The sequence below is a fragment of the Leptinotarsa decemlineata genome, unplaced genomic scaffold (genome assembly GCF_025532065.1).
Source record: "Leptinotarsa decemlineata unplaced genomic scaffold, Ldec_3_MD MMD2_tig00003294_RagTag_RagTag, whole genome shotgun sequence".
Lineage (NCBI taxonomy): Eukaryota > Metazoa > Arthropoda > Insecta > Coleoptera > Chrysomelidae > Leptinotarsa > Leptinotarsa decemlineata.
In genome coordinates, this window is record NW_027412585.1 from 297,704 (window position 1) to 314,038 (window position 16,335).

Genomic DNA, 16,335 nt, shown 5'->3' on the forward strand with positions numbered 1-16,335 from the left:
GTACTCTTATCATCTGACCTGAAAGACCACTCACCATATAAAATAATCGGCTTCGTTAAGAAGTTGATTTTATTTGGTCGAGTATGAATAGGTGTGAGCCACAATAAACCCTTGCGGATTGCGGTGGAGGGTCGAATGGACTCACTCACTTTGGACCTAACCTAACCCCATCAGCGTTATCAAATCCTCGTTCTGGATTAAGAGTTCTGTAGGCCAACCACTTCGGGGCTCATCTCCGAGGCTAAAATCTCCAGAAAGAAACTTCACAAACCAAAATCAAACAATCCGTTCATGAACACTATCATTGACTAATGTTTGATTCATTTTTTGGGCTGTTTTGGCATCGCTTTGGTTCAATTTGAATTCTCAGAGAAAAATTGGCCGAAAATCGCTCAACGACATCATATGAAAAGATGCAAAAAATAAAAATTTGGAAATGAATGAACAACATCAATTTATAGAGTACACACATTCCTTTTATAGATCAGTATATATCTTGACCGTAAAATAAATATTCGTTGAGATATGAAGCTACAACATATGACATTGAAACGGAAAATACTTTTGAAACATTCTGTTATTATTACTTCGATAATACCGAGGCTATCCGTATCACCCATCCGTATCAATAACCTATTTTTTCTAATCTAAAAATATCACCTGCCTCTTCCGTGTGACAACAGTTCTATGTGATTACCATTCAGCGCAAAAATAAAGATCCTAATTAACTGATAAAGCTGCAGTGGTTAAAAACGTTTGACACTGAATGCTTCATTTTCGATTTTATGATTATAGAGGTGGTTCAGAATGACTCACGTTTAATTAAAGATTCGGAAGATAATCAAATCGATTCCGGGGACATTAGCTTTCGGATTATATTTAATTTGAAAAGTTCAAATCGCCCCAGCTTTTTCACTTACGAGCGATTTATGGCTCTTTTATCGGGAACGGTTGAAAATGTTATGGAAAAGTTCGAAAGATGAGTTCGGCGAAGCGGCGTACTTATTACAGAGTTTTGTTTTCGAAGTGGAATATAATTTAATGTGCAAGAATTTCCAATAAGTGAACGAAGAAAATCTGAGAGAAAAAGAGGATTGTAGCACTCACCTAAGGTTGACATTCATTCTCATCCCTCTTTTTGACAAAGGTAGTCCTCCTCTAACAACCAACAATAATTATTATTGACAACATTCAAAGAAACATACATTAGATCTGTGGAATTTTCCATATTGTGGAAGGAAATAATTCACGAAAAATGGTGAATTTTCAGAAATTATTGTAACAGAAGTAGAAAACAGCTGCTATCAAGAATAAACTGAAGTAGATCGCCTACAAACGAAAACATTTATGATGAAGGATCAAATGTGCTCTTAATAAAATAACATTCACTGATAATAACGGATGGTGATAATTCAAAATTGTAGTAGTGATATTCCAAATTGCGTTATCCAACCAAATCTCATCATATAACTATATTGATGATGATTGGATATAGAGATATGAATGAGTAGAACCTTGCAGAAGTTTATTTATTTCGTGGAAAGTATTCAAAATCATCTTCCATTTCATAAAAAATGGCGATCAAAATCCAAAAAAGGATATTTTTACATTTATGAAGAATTGAAGGCATTACTGCAAACTATTCAATTGGATAATATCACGCTGGAATTATATCTGCCATTTAATCATGCAAGCTACCCCACGGAGGTTAGTCTTGTAGATGTTTCTCGTTCACTCAGTAGCAGGACTATGCGGAAATCTATCGAGTAGATTACCTATAAGTATATAAGCTATACATATTCTGAAACAAAATCCCTTCTTCTTCTTATGGCGATTTATTCTGCGAAATTTCAACCATTTCAAGGTCCTCGGCTATCAGAATGAAGGGAGTGAATATCATTTGAGTTGTTTCATTGGATACAATTGAACTCGGAGATGGGGGTTGAATAATTGTGATGATAACAGTAATAATCTTCGTAATAATATTTGTATCTCAACGTGCATTCTATTGAACGAAAGGGAAATGAATGCAGAATTCATGGACAATGAAAAATAAAACTAAGATGATGCCAAGAGTGCACTAAGTTATATCTTCGCTGATGATAGTCGCAAAACGCGCTTCGAAAGACCGTAAATAACAATTGACAGGCATCCATTCTCTTTTCTCTTGGTTCGAAGATCCAATCCTGAATCAATTCGGATACCTATTCGAGGACCACACTGGCATTTCTCCATCGATTACGTAGCGATCTAACTTTCATCAACAAAGATACGGCTTGGTGCCACTTCAGTCGCTGTGCTGTTCGATGTGCTGTACGAAGCGATCCAACTATTATTATCAAAGATACAACTCAGTACCCTTCTGGTAGCAATCTCTGTTTTTCCTTGTCGATATATTCAATATCTCAACATCTTTCATTTGATGTGCTGCACGTGACGATCCGAATGTTATTAGCGAATATACGGCTTAGTGCCCTTGTGACATGTTGCGCTATCTTCGTTTATATTTTGTCGATGAATCCTGCATTCCGTTTCCATTCATTCCATGTATTACATGTAACGATACGAATGTTATTAACGAAGATACAACTCAGTGCCTTTTTGACATCGTCTTTGGTTTTTTCTCCGTCGATGAATTCTGCATTCTTTTTTATTTTCATTTGATGTGCTACACGTGACGATGTGACCATTATCAGCGAAGATACAACATAATGCCCTCTTTGCATCATCTTTGTTTTTTCTCTGTCGATTATTTTTGCATCCGTTTCCCTTCCGTTTGAAGTGCTGCACTATCATTAACGAAGATGCGGCTTAGTTGCACCATTTTTGTTTTTTTTTGTTTCTTCACCTTCCATTTGACGTGCTGAACGTGTGGATTCGACTATTATTAACGAAGACGCGACTTGATGCCCTCTTTTCCCCTTCGTTTGACATGCTGGATGTGACGATTCGACTATTATTAACGAAGATGCAGCTTAGTTCCCTTCTGACATATTACGTCATTTTTGTTTTCCATTCGTCCATGAACTTTGCATTCCTTTCCCTTTCATTTGATGTGCTTCACGTGACGATGTGACAATTATAACCGAAGAAACGGTTTACTGTCCATAGTCCCTCCCGCGCCCAATAATTAATAAATAGTGGTTTCAGGTCATGTTTAGTTTCATGTTTTGAAATTATCATCATTATCATCGTTTCTACCATCATTATCATCAAACTCTCACCTAAAAATTCAATTTCATCAGATAAAACCACCCAAACGATACTTATTTACTTCATCCTGATAGCAGAGGGCCTTCCTCGCCGACCAGTTCGAATGACTTCGAAATGGTATGTATAGCTTATAAAAAACTATTAAGATAACTCTGGTATGTTGATGATACTGTTCACTCTTTACGGATTCTTCATGGCAGGTGTTTGATAGAGATAGATATACAAACATTTCAACCTGTCTTACAAGAAAGGGGTTTTTCCTTCTTGTTGGAAGATTGCTCGCGTTCAGCCTATTTCCAGAAAGGATGAGAAAAATATTCTAAATAACCATAGACTAGTCGCTTTGCTTTCAGTGATATGAAAGATCATGAAGAAAGTTGTAAACCACCATATCCTCAAATATTTGGAAGGCAGCAACATCTTGAGTAATCATCAATATGACTTTCGGAAACAAAGATCAACAGGTGACCTTCTATCGTATGTCACCCATATTTAGAAAAACGCAATCGAAAAAAAAATGAAGAATCAAGAACTGTTGCGCTTGATATTTCTAAGGCCTTTGACCGTGTGTGGCATGAGGGTTTGCTGGCCAAACTTTGATGTTATGGCTTGTCGGATCATTTCTGTGTATGGCTCTCCAGTCTGAAAGAACGTTCCATGGAAGTGACCGTCGATGGATATCTCTCGAATACTTTCACCGTCACCTCTGGTATTCCCTAGGGATCCATATCGTCTCCAACCCCTCTTTTAATTGTACATCAACGACTTATTGAAAAACCAAGAATCCAATATATTGCTTTGTTGACGACAGCACACTTGTCTCGTCATCCCATTTGAATTTCAGGACATCGGCTACGGAGGCACATCTTCACCGGCAGCAGGAGGTTGCAAATACTAATGATGACCTAGAAGTGATTTCAAATTGTGAAGAAAGTAACCAAGTTCAATTCAATGCCACAAAAACCCAGGGAACGGTTTTCTTTAAGAAGATAAATGTCTCAGAATCGGATATAATAATGTCAGGGCAGACAATTTCGCTTTCTGCTTCAATAGGTTTGTTGGAGGTTGGAATGGATACCAGTATGTCTTGGCACAATCATATCGCTGAAATTGCAAAGGCTGTTTCTCTAAGGTTTGGAACACTGTTCCACACCAGAAAACTATACACACCTCAGCAACTTTTGATGCTCTGCCCGCAAACATACCCTGAAGTTGCTGGAATTTATCCAACATCACGTGCAACCTTGACAGCCTGAAACATCGAAGAAAGGTTGGTGATTTGTCTCTCTTTAATAGATACTTTCACAAGTGGTGTTCAAGTGACTTGGCACAATCCGTTCTACCAAGGGCAGTACATATCAGAAATACGCGACGAACTCTGGCTGCTCATCGTTTTGAGGTTCCACTCAGTACACCTCGAACTTGACTGTTAAAGAACTCTTTCATCTGGAGAACTGCGTTTATATGGAATAAAATTCCTGAGAACGTTTTTCCAAATGGATTTCATCTCCAGCGATTGAAATCCAATTTAAATCGCTACATTCTCACAGGTACCGCTCTGAGAGCGCCCTAAGGATTTTTCTGTAGTGCTTATGTTTTGCCTCCGAAAAAAACGATAGAAATAGCCTGCCACTAGCGATAATCGAAATCAATACCCACCACTTCAAATATAGTAATAATGTCGCCGACCGTTTACACATAGCAAACTCAGTTCACAAAAACACAACCACAACATCAAAACCTACTGGAACACAGTCATTATTGTTGCTTCTTCAACTTGTTTGTAACGTATATAACTATTTTTTAAATTCAGTTCCATTATTTTATTATTTTTTCTTTATATTTAACATATATGTTATATGACGGTAAGCATATTATGGGTAATAATATGTAATATTGAAGCTAGATTTTCAATTAGTTATCTGTGGCTCACCATATACATACATTATGTATCTTCAATGGTGAATCAGAAAAATCATAGTCGATGCCATGAAATAAAAAATATGGAAACATTATAATCTTATGTTCTGTCTTCGTCTCTACTTCGGCTTCAATTTCGATTTATTATTATATTCCTCTCCCTGATGTTTTTAAGAACTATTTTTCTCTGTATTTAATTCAATATACAGATCGTCATATTGTCATACTTGCATTTGTGACTGTTTTACGTACCCCTGTATACGTTACTCCGTCAAAAACGGTCGGGAGTGCGAAAGAAGGGAGACCAGTGCCAGTGGATCGAATGCTGTACAAGCGGCCGTAGTGACGTATGGGATGGGTGTGAAATGTCTTCAGAATAACATAATAACCCACCGGGATATGAAACAGGAAAACCGACATTATTCGAAACAAATCGTTGAAATTCTCAAGGTAAACACAGTTCGGTTCAATTCAAATATGTAGATATAAGATCACGAAGAGGTTCAAAGATGCTGAATGAGACGTTTTGCAAACAAAATGAAGGTTTAATGGATACAATTTGAAAAACATCGAACTGAACAGAAAAAAATATTTTTTAAATAAGCTTAAAACAATAACGAATGAAAAATACTAGAGAAATACCTAGAGAAATACCTGAAAGAGAGAACGAATCTACCTATAGAAGTAATCATGGAATTACTAGGATGCTGTGTACGAAACTGTTATTTCCAACTGAAGGACGAATTATTTACACAAGATGAGTGACTGCCAATGGGATCGCCACTTTCACCAGTCATAGCCAACATATATATGGTGTGGTTTGAAACTCTGGCCATTGAAGAAGCCCACAAGAAACCTCGAGTCTTGTTGAGATATGTTGACGACACCTTCATAAAATGGAACCATGGGAATACTGAACTAGAGACCTTCCTGAAACACATCAACAGTGTGAGACCTTCCATCAATTTCACAATGGAGAAGAAAATCCACAAGGTTTTGGTGAAGAGGACCGACATTAAGTGAGAAACATCTGTATACCGTAAACCCACTCATACGGGACAATTATCTGAATCACGAATCCAACCACCATCAATCGAATGAAAAAGGAATCATCAAGATTCTATTAGACCGTGCTTTTGGGCTCTGTAATACGAAAGAAGGTCTCGAGAAGGAACTAGACATCATCAAAAATGATCTTCAACGGAACGGCTACTCCAAAGCGATGGTAGAAAAGACCTTGGCTGGAAGACACCAGGAGCCTCGCAAGGAAGAGAAGCCGTCACAACCAGTGCTTGCACTTCCCTACATCAGTGGATTATCGGAGAGGATAAGAAGAATTGGTTTCAAGTACAACATCAGAACCTGCTTCAGATCCGGTAACACTATCCGTAGCAGCCTCACGAAAACCAGGCCACCAAACGCGGACTGCGATTCCAAGAATTGCATTTACCGGATACCCTGTGAGTGCGGAAAATCCTATATTGGTGAAACTAAGAGGCCATTGAATGTTCGCATTGCCGAGCACAAGAAACACACACAGCGAGGGGAAACCAGCAAATCAGGAATAGCAGACCATGTTTGGACTCATCAACACAACATCGAGTGGTCCCAAGCTGAGATCTTGCACAGAGAGGAACATTGGTTCAGGAGAAAATTCAAGGAAGCCGCATACATGTTGTCCAACAACGTAGTCAGCCAAACCAGCGTAGAAATACGCAACATATGGAAACCCATCATCAAGCGAAAAATGGCCAACTCACGCCAAAACGGTCATCTCCCACGGAACCAGTGAAGCGGAAAATGGAAAGCGGGGATAAGTGAAAGTACTCGAACGATCTATAAATAGTCATCTTTCGGAGGAATCAGTCCAGTCATCACCCGTAGACTATTGTACATACTAACAATCGAAACGTTGTGAACTAACGCGACTTGGAATCTCTCCACTTTTTATTATTATTCTCTTCTTTAATTTCTTTATTTTTATTTATTCAATTGTTCTATTTTTACTTGTATTTTTTTCACTATTATTTCATTTAAGGTTTAATTTGGTTAATATAATTGTTATTTTCAGCTATTCATTTTCAATTCTTCTTTTTTAGTGATTTCAAATCATTTTATATAGTAGACAATGGAAGTCCGAACTAGTGAAATTCATCATGAAACATTGTGATTCACCATCAAACGAAAAATACTAGTATTATTGTGAAAAAAGCGACGGGCGCTTGATATACAAAAAATATGGCACAAAGCGCCCACGCTTTTTTCACGTTATTGTTTAAAGCTCATTTGAAAAAAATATTTTTGACTTTTCAGTTCGATTTACTATAAAAGCCTGTTTTTTAGTTTTTTAAAGTATATTTATTTTTTTAAACTATATTTATTTTACAGTTTTTAGTTTCGTATGCTATAAAAACGTGTGTTTTAGTCTTTTCAAACTATATTTATTTTTTCTAAGCTTTGGGATCAATCAGCCGTGTATATTGTTTAGAAAAATGATCATTGATATTTTCCGATTCCGGAGAGCGAGCCAGAAAATCAGCTACCAAGCCCAAGGCAGCAGGCGCTCAAAGGAGGGTTACAAATAAGGCAGCAGGCGCGCGTCTTATAAAAAAAAATATTCGCTTGAAATGAAAAAATACATGTGAAGTGAGTTCAAATTATATCACCGCCATCTGCCCGCGTATAGATCAAGCAATAATGTCGATAATTCTGTCAAAAACAGATCCCGAACTTACAAACAAAGAGTTACAAACAAACAAACATACATACATACATACAGGTGAAGCTAATAAAAGCGTGTTAATAATAAAACTCCTTGACGGTCAAAGATACGAGCTAGATTTGAAAATATGTTTCCCTTTTTACAAGTCATGTCGCTACACTTAACGCTGAAAAAAAATATATCTTGTACTGAGTTCCATTGCAAGCCCAAAACTTCAACTTTGGGAATCGCATAAATGGACAACATTCAAATTCATATTACGGGAAATACAGTCCATGTATATTGATACTTCTGGTCAGTGCGATCGGTTACTCATGATTTCAAATTGAACGTTGTTTTTGCGAATTTGAGTGGTAATTTTGCTTTCAGATAATACAAAAAAGTGGTTCTCTCATACTTATATCAGGTTGGAAATCACGGATAAATTAATTGAGTTGGTCTATAACTAGTTTGATTCGATTCGTTTCCAGTTCCATTTCCAAGAAATACGTACATTCATATTCAATATCTTCAATTATCATTTACTTATAAATCTCTCGGATATAAACGTTATATCCTGGAATTTATGATTCGTCTAATAATTTCGTTGATCAAAACTTTTCCTTGTCAGCTGTTTTTCTCTCTCAAATCCTACCCACCCCGAATATTCGACTAAAGATTCCGCGCCAAGAAAACCTCCCGCTATAATTCATATACTCTTTCACCTTATATGAAAGCATTTTTTTCTCAAATCCTTTCCATTCAAATATATACAATTAAATGCTCCCGGGGGAGGCTCCATGCTCTGCTTTGTGCGTATTTACATGGCTTCAATTATATTTTTTGCCCTTCCATTGTTACTCATTTCCGGAGAACTATTCTAAATGGGATGAATGCTGAATTCGAATGCCGAGTTGAACGTAGTCAGGTGGTTTGGTTTGAAGTACGTTCAGACTTTCACGAAATAAGCTTCCTGAATATACGGCGACATCAACTTAATTTGGCACTGATTTTTGTTTTGAATTAGACCAATAGTATTTTGAAAATTTTCAGGATACAAAGGCCGTGAGTTTTAATCGATGAATACCCATCAATAACTGGAATTCAAAAATGGATGAATATTGAATGAAATGTGTGCTTGAAGGTGGTTGCTGAAAAATAACAATTATATCAAGCGAAAAAACTGAAATTTCAATGAAATGAAATACAAGCAACACTTAAAAACTGAACTAACAACAAGAAATGGAAATTGAAAATTATTAACAAGAAATGAAAATTAAAAATTCAAAAAGATTCTAAGCCAAGTTACTTCACGACGTTTCGATTGTTAGTATCCACAATCGTCTTAGGACGCTAGCTTGGACAACATAGGTATATGCGAATTGGAGAGGACCGAAACTGAATGGGAAACATCTGTATACCAAAAACCCACTCACACGGGAAAGTATCTGAACCTGGAATCCAACCACCATCAATCGACTAAGAGAGGAATCATCAAGACTCTAGTAGACCCTGCTTTCGGGCTCTGTAAAACAAAGGAAGGTCTTGAGGAGGAATTAGGCATCATCAAAAATGACCTTCAACGAAATGGTTACTCCAAAGTGCTGGTGGAACAGACTTCCACCAGAAGACAACAAGAGCCTCACAAGGAAGAGAAGCCGCCACAATCAGTACTTGTACTTTTCTACATCAGAGGATTGTCGGAAAGGATAACTAGGTGACCAAACGCGGACTACGATTCCAAGAATTGCATTTACCGGATACCCTGCGAGTGCGGAAATACACACAGCGAGGAGAAACCAGCGAATCAGGAATAGCAAAGCATGTTTGGACTCATCAACATAACATCAAGTGGTCTCAAGCTGAAATCATGCACAAGGTGGAACACTGGTTTAGGAGAATATTCAAAGAAACCGCATATACAGGGTGTAACTGAATAAGTGTAAAAAATTCAAGGAGGTGATTCCTCATCGAAAAAAAGATAGAATTTTTCATGTAAAAAAAACTCAATTGGAGCATCCCTTGTTGAGATACAGCCCCTTAAAGGGGGTACACAAAATTTGTATAACAATTTTTTTCACAAGCACTGAAAGAGTTTAAATATTGAAATTAACCTGACGTTTTGTACTACCAAAGAGACACTTAGCAAGTAATTTATTTGGTTTACCTTATGGTTGTAAGGGGTAGAAAACGCAAACCCTAAAATTTATTTCCAATGTAACTTTTTGTCTTATCATTTGTTTACCATTTAAAAATATATTTCCGATAGCTTGTTTCATTCTGAACAAAAAATGTCTCTTAGGTTTTCTAACCAAAATAAACCAGTTCGCAGCAAAAAATTATTTTACGAACAACTACAGAGATACATCGTCATAAATGCGAACTGGATTTATTGTTATTTTGTAGTTAGTATCTGCATTAAACGATTAAAGTATAATAAACGAAACTGATTTATTAATTACAAAACACATAACATGTAGATATCATAGTAAATGTTCAATATGTCTATTTTCAGACATTGCGCATGCATCTAGACGTCGGCGCATTGAACCACGTATTCGCTCAAATATTCCTGGAGTCTCTGATTACCCTGCACGCATCGATGATGCGGTTTCTTAAGTCCTCTACATCACGAACAGGAGTACAATAAACCTAATGCTGTAAATGGCCCTAAATATAGAAATTGAGTGGATTGAGATCCGTGGATCGAGCGGGCCAGTTCCTCATCGCCTATATACTGATTTGCATATGTTTCAGTTAAATGCTGACGTGCTACTTGACTAAAATGGGCGGGAGCCCCATCATGCATGAAAAACATGTCCCTTCTGACGCCCAAAAGAACTTCCTTCAGCAGTACTGGATTCACTTCTCTTGAAAATTGAACCTATTCCTCACCATTTAATCGAGGAGGTAGAAAATAAGGCCCAATTAAATCATCTCCAATAACTCCGAAGCACACGTTGGGAGAAAACTGTTCTTGATGGTTAGTTTCGACAATAGCGCGAGGGTTTTCATCAGCCCATATGTGGTAATTATGAAAATTAATAATCTTCTCCCGAGAAAAACTACATTCGTCTGTGAATTATATCGTCTTCAGAAAGTCACAATTTCTTCTAATCATTTTCAGCAACCAATTGCAAAATTCAAGACGGTTCGAAAGTCTCGCGGTAACAGTGCCTGTAAGAATTATTCCTTTAAAATTCGAAATACCGTCATATGATCAACATTTAGCTGGAAAGCAATCTTTCTAGTACTGGTAGTAGGTTGTTCTTTAATCAAATTAACGTTGACATTTCGAGTCCATTCAGCGTCATGTGCACACTGGCGTGTATATGTCAATATTGCAGTATCAATATTTACAGTATTGCTTTCATTGCAACATTCATTAAAAAAATACAACTCCTAGTACTGCCAGCTGGACCACATCCAGCTATTTTTCAGTTTGTATCTACGAATGAACAGGAGATCAACTACCTAAAAATAAGGTTCGCGGGTTTCAACAAAGAAATACTGACTTCAAAATAAACTATGTTCACCGGTTTCTATTTAGTCCTCATCAGCAAAATAACCTTCCAGAACCACATGTCTTCCGGTGATCACAAAAAAAATATCGAAAATCATAATTTATATGATGAAAGTGAGAAAATAACATTGAATGATCTTGAGAAAATACCAAATTTCGTCTGAAAGTTATAAGAGGAATATAGATTTCAATCTGACTAGGTTCCTCGTTGGATGATTGTCAAATATTTTTTGATATATGTGGGTTGTACAACAGTTGCTCGATTCTTGATAATCATTTTCTACCATCCGCATAAAACATGGCAAGCTGTCTGTATTTCTTCAATACTGTCAGTTTGCTTTTTATTATATCCTCAATTCTCAAACAAGTCTTCACACTTTGCCTAATCTGTTGATAGAGGTTGTCTGTTTCATCTTTGGCCACTAGATCATTGATGCATATTTCATGATTAGCATGAGCTTCAATATTTTTCCACATGTGCGTCTGGCCAGCATGAATGCTACTCCTCTGTTCTTTCCACTTTTTCTAGATATTGGTACCTGATCAGCCTGGAATTTAGTATCATTTTAGTTATTTGATCTCCCTCGAGAGATGAACCTCTCCACCTCAAACATTTACAGTCCTCTACCCACTGTATTGGTCCTCTTGGTCAATGCTACTATGATCGATTTTGTTGGGCTCATGTTCAGGCTTTTTTCTCAGTCCATCTTGTTTTAATATTGAGTACCTGTATTATTATATTTTTACTGGACTGAAATGATTGAGTCATCTATATTCTGATCCAGTAAACACATCAATTCATCGACTATGAGGTTCCATAATAGTGCGGACAAACCTTCTCTTGGCGTTTTTGCCTCAGTCTGTTTATTGTATTAGCAGACGGAAATTATACTGAATTGATGAGGGAAAACGATAAAATATATAGAATGATGAACTTGAAAACTATGTTTTCGTTTCAATACAATAATATTTCTGAGAATTCAATGCCTACTACATCCACCTGCAATTTGTACCTACCATAAAATACATCTTCAATATTCAAGAACCTGAAACTACATCCCCGTTTTTGTCAGCACATTCTGCTTCATGACCAGTCAATGTTGTGTCCCTGATATGCCTAAGTAGCTTCTCTAACGTTTCTAATACAAATGTTATGCGATTGATTGATCTCGAAGCCTTCACCAAATCCTGTCCAGGTTTTGGTATGAAGGTAGCCTCAATCAGTCTCCATGTATTGGGTTTATATCTCAGAGTTAGACTCTGAAATTCAATAAGTGCTGGTTCGTTGTATTTATTCGAAAACTTCAATATTGTTTCCATACTTCCAAGGTTAATGTGTTTTGGAGGGTTTTTCTGATCTGTTGTCTCATTCATGCCGGATTTCCATATCATGTGAGATATTCCTGTATCTGTCTATGGAAAAGATATTATTTCACGGTCAGATGATAGCTTCATATCATAATCTGTCTACTTACGGGGTCTGAACTATATGCCTCAGTCATTTTTCCAGAAGAATGAGGCTATGACCGATTTCAAAATTGATGTGCCGATGATCTGAAAAGTTTTCCTCTTCAGACACATTTCATTCCCGTTCATGTAACTAGGCTTATTTCCTACGTTCAAGATGTTTGAATTATCTGCCCTTATGTACTGTTTCAAATGATCACCTCTTTTGTTGGTGTTACTGCTTTCCCAGGTGGGATATCGTGCATTGGCATTGCACCCAATTATTATCCATCTGCTTCACAGGTTCTTACTATCTCTTCCACTTCCCTGGTTGGTGGTGGTTCTGCTAAAGGAGGTGGGATAATTCTACCATGATTTCTTCAAGTCCTTCCTTTATATGTTTTTGAAGTTTCCCGGTAACTGTTTAGAAATTTAAATTTTGGTAAATGAATGGTAAAAATTTCAAACTCCTCTACAATCTGTGCCAAATCCCTCTTACTGCAGATTCATTTGTACTACCCTCAACCTTGGTGCTGATTTTGAGGTTCTTCAGGACCTCACGGAACCTGTCCTAACTGTTGTCTCTTCATCTTTATGACCCATACCCTCGGATTCTTCCGAAGTTCGCGACTATGGTTGGGTCTACCCCCTTTCAAATTTTTCTAACGCCACCAATTCTTCTAAAATATATGCTTTCACCTCTTCATCAACTCAGGACATCCATAGGACGCCTTCCTGGGATCGACTATCCTTAAAAGTCGAACCAAGCAATGCATTCTTGGTACAGCCTTGTACTAGTGATGAGACCTATGGGAGATCAAAAGTGTTCACTGTCTGACATTGATTGGATTGGATTGGATTGAATTGAATTGAATAGAATATGAGCTGGTGAGTCATAATAGTTGGTGATAATTTTTTTTTTAATTAAAAAATGTTGGCTCCTAGTGTAAATTAAATATAGGTATACAGTGTGATTCAAATTCGACCCACACCATTGGGATCTCCTAAACTACAGAAAATACGTCGAAGCTTAAATTTGGATAAAGATGCGTTTTTTGTGCTCGACAAAATACTCTTTCCAAACTTGCTAAATTACGGAAATATCTGAAAAAAACTGAAAATTGAAATTTTCGTTTTTATTTTTTTTTCTAGCGTTATTCGACAACATAGCTCAGCTTCATGCTCAGATTTACTATCCGGCATTTCGTCTTCTGTCAATCATGGGTGCCATATTGTTTTTTCATACAAAAAATAGTGCTTCTCTTTCTGATTCCAATAATGTATGATTTGTTAAGATTTGCTCTTCTAAAACCACAGGTATTGAAAAAACAACTTCATCTGAGATGGTTACGACTCCATACAAAAATTTTGTTTAATGAACACTAGTTGTCAGAACTCAATAAATACTTCAGTCGAAATGTCCTTATTCTCAAATGAAGAAAAACGAGATATGTTGATAGTCTAATCAACAAGTTCAAAAACATGAAACATAGAGATAAAGGTCCTAAAAACATGAGCGATAGCTCATTCGATTCGGAATCACCTCTAGAAAAATGTTGTTGAAGGATTTTGGAGCAGGTAAAAAATTGTGATTGTTATTAAAAAAATAAAATTTGAAAAAAATGGTATTTAGTTTTTCGTTAATAACTCAAAAAATATTAATATTTGAGTAATTTTGCAAAAAAATCGTCAAAGAGGAGGAAATTTCCGATAAAAAATTCTCGACTCTCGGAAATCTATCTCCATTATTTATAATTTTAATTTGACGTTGAAAATAGGGTTCCGCGCGGCTGTTACGGTATGCGAGCGCTGCCGCTAAAGAGAGTTTATCAAAAGAAATAATTTTTTCATGACATGAGATGTCATTTTAATAATTTGGAAAAAATCTACTATATTCTCAACACTTGAATGAATCGAGTCCCGTAGAAAAAAAAGTTTTATCACCATTTTTCAAAAAGTCATTCAATTGTTAACTAACAAATTTTTTCCCAATCTCTGTTGGCAAAAATAATGGGATAAATGATATAAATAATTGACCTATAAATTTCAAATTTCGTGGAGCCCTTTTGATATATATACTTCATATGATACTGCGATGAAAGTTCATAAAAATGTATTAAATTGTTAATTATGATTTTTTATAACTATTGCAAAATGAAATATATAAAAATTGTTGATGAACTTTTTTTTTCAATTAAAATTCAGCTATGTCTATTTCCACATTAAACAATGGCAGTTATTGACATAGGATATAAATTTTTTTACGTAATTTGTTTATTGAATTGTTTCAAACAAATAGGGAAATTCAATATTTTTGAAAAACATTTTTTTGTCATTTTGTTGTCTAGATTTCAATTTTTAATTATTTCAAATCGATTTTTGTATATTTCGATTGTTTAAATGATTAGTTAAGAAATAATTTTGCTTTTAAAAATCATAAATTACACTTTCAAATAGTTCGACGAATTTTTTTTTATTCATCATTTGATTGTTAATTAGTTTCAACAATTTGTTATGAACAAATATTGACCAACGTTATATTTTTTTTCTGATTGATTGATATTATAAAATTTATATATATTAAAATTTTATGGCACTTTTTCATATATAGCTGTTTCTGAAGCAGAAAAAATTATATCTCTGGTCAATATTTGTTTATATCAAATTGTTAAACTAATAAACAATTGAATAATGAATTAAAAAAAATCCGTCAAACTATTTGAAAGTGTAAATTATGATTTTAAAAGCAAAATTATCTTTTAACTGATTATTTAAACGATCAAAATATAAAAAAAATTGATTTTGAACAATTAAAAATCAAAATAAGGGAAACATTTTTCCTTAAAAAATCATAATTATTTCTAGACAACAGAAGAGCAAAAAAAATTCTTCAAAAATATTGAATTTCTCTATTTGTTTAAAACAATTTAATAAACAAATCACGTAATAAATTCATATTCTATGTTGAGGAGTGCCATTTTTCAATATGAAAACAGACATAGCTGAATATCAATTGAAAAAAAAATTATCAACAATTTTTAGATATTGCATCTAGCAATAGTTATGGAAAATCATGATTAAAAAATCAATGAATTTTTATGATTTTTTATCGCAGGATCGTATGAAGTATATATATCAAAAGGACTCCACGGAGTTTAAAATTCATAGGCCAATTATTTATACGTTTTATCCCATTATTTATGCCAACGGAGATTAGGAAAAAATTTGTTACTTATCAATTGAATAACTTTTTGAAAAATAAAACTTTTTTATACGGGACTCCATTCATTCAAGTGTTATGAAGACACTAGATTTTTTTCAAATTTTTAAAATGACATTTCATGTTAAACAAAAATTATTTCTTCTGATAAACTCTCTTTAGCGGCAGTCCGCGCATGCCGTAACAGCCGCGCAAATTAAAATTATAAATGTTGATAAAGTTTCGGGAGTCGTGATTTTTTTATCGGAAATTTCCTCCTCTTTAACGAGCTATTTCCAAAATTGCTTAAATATTGATATTTTTTGAGTTGAT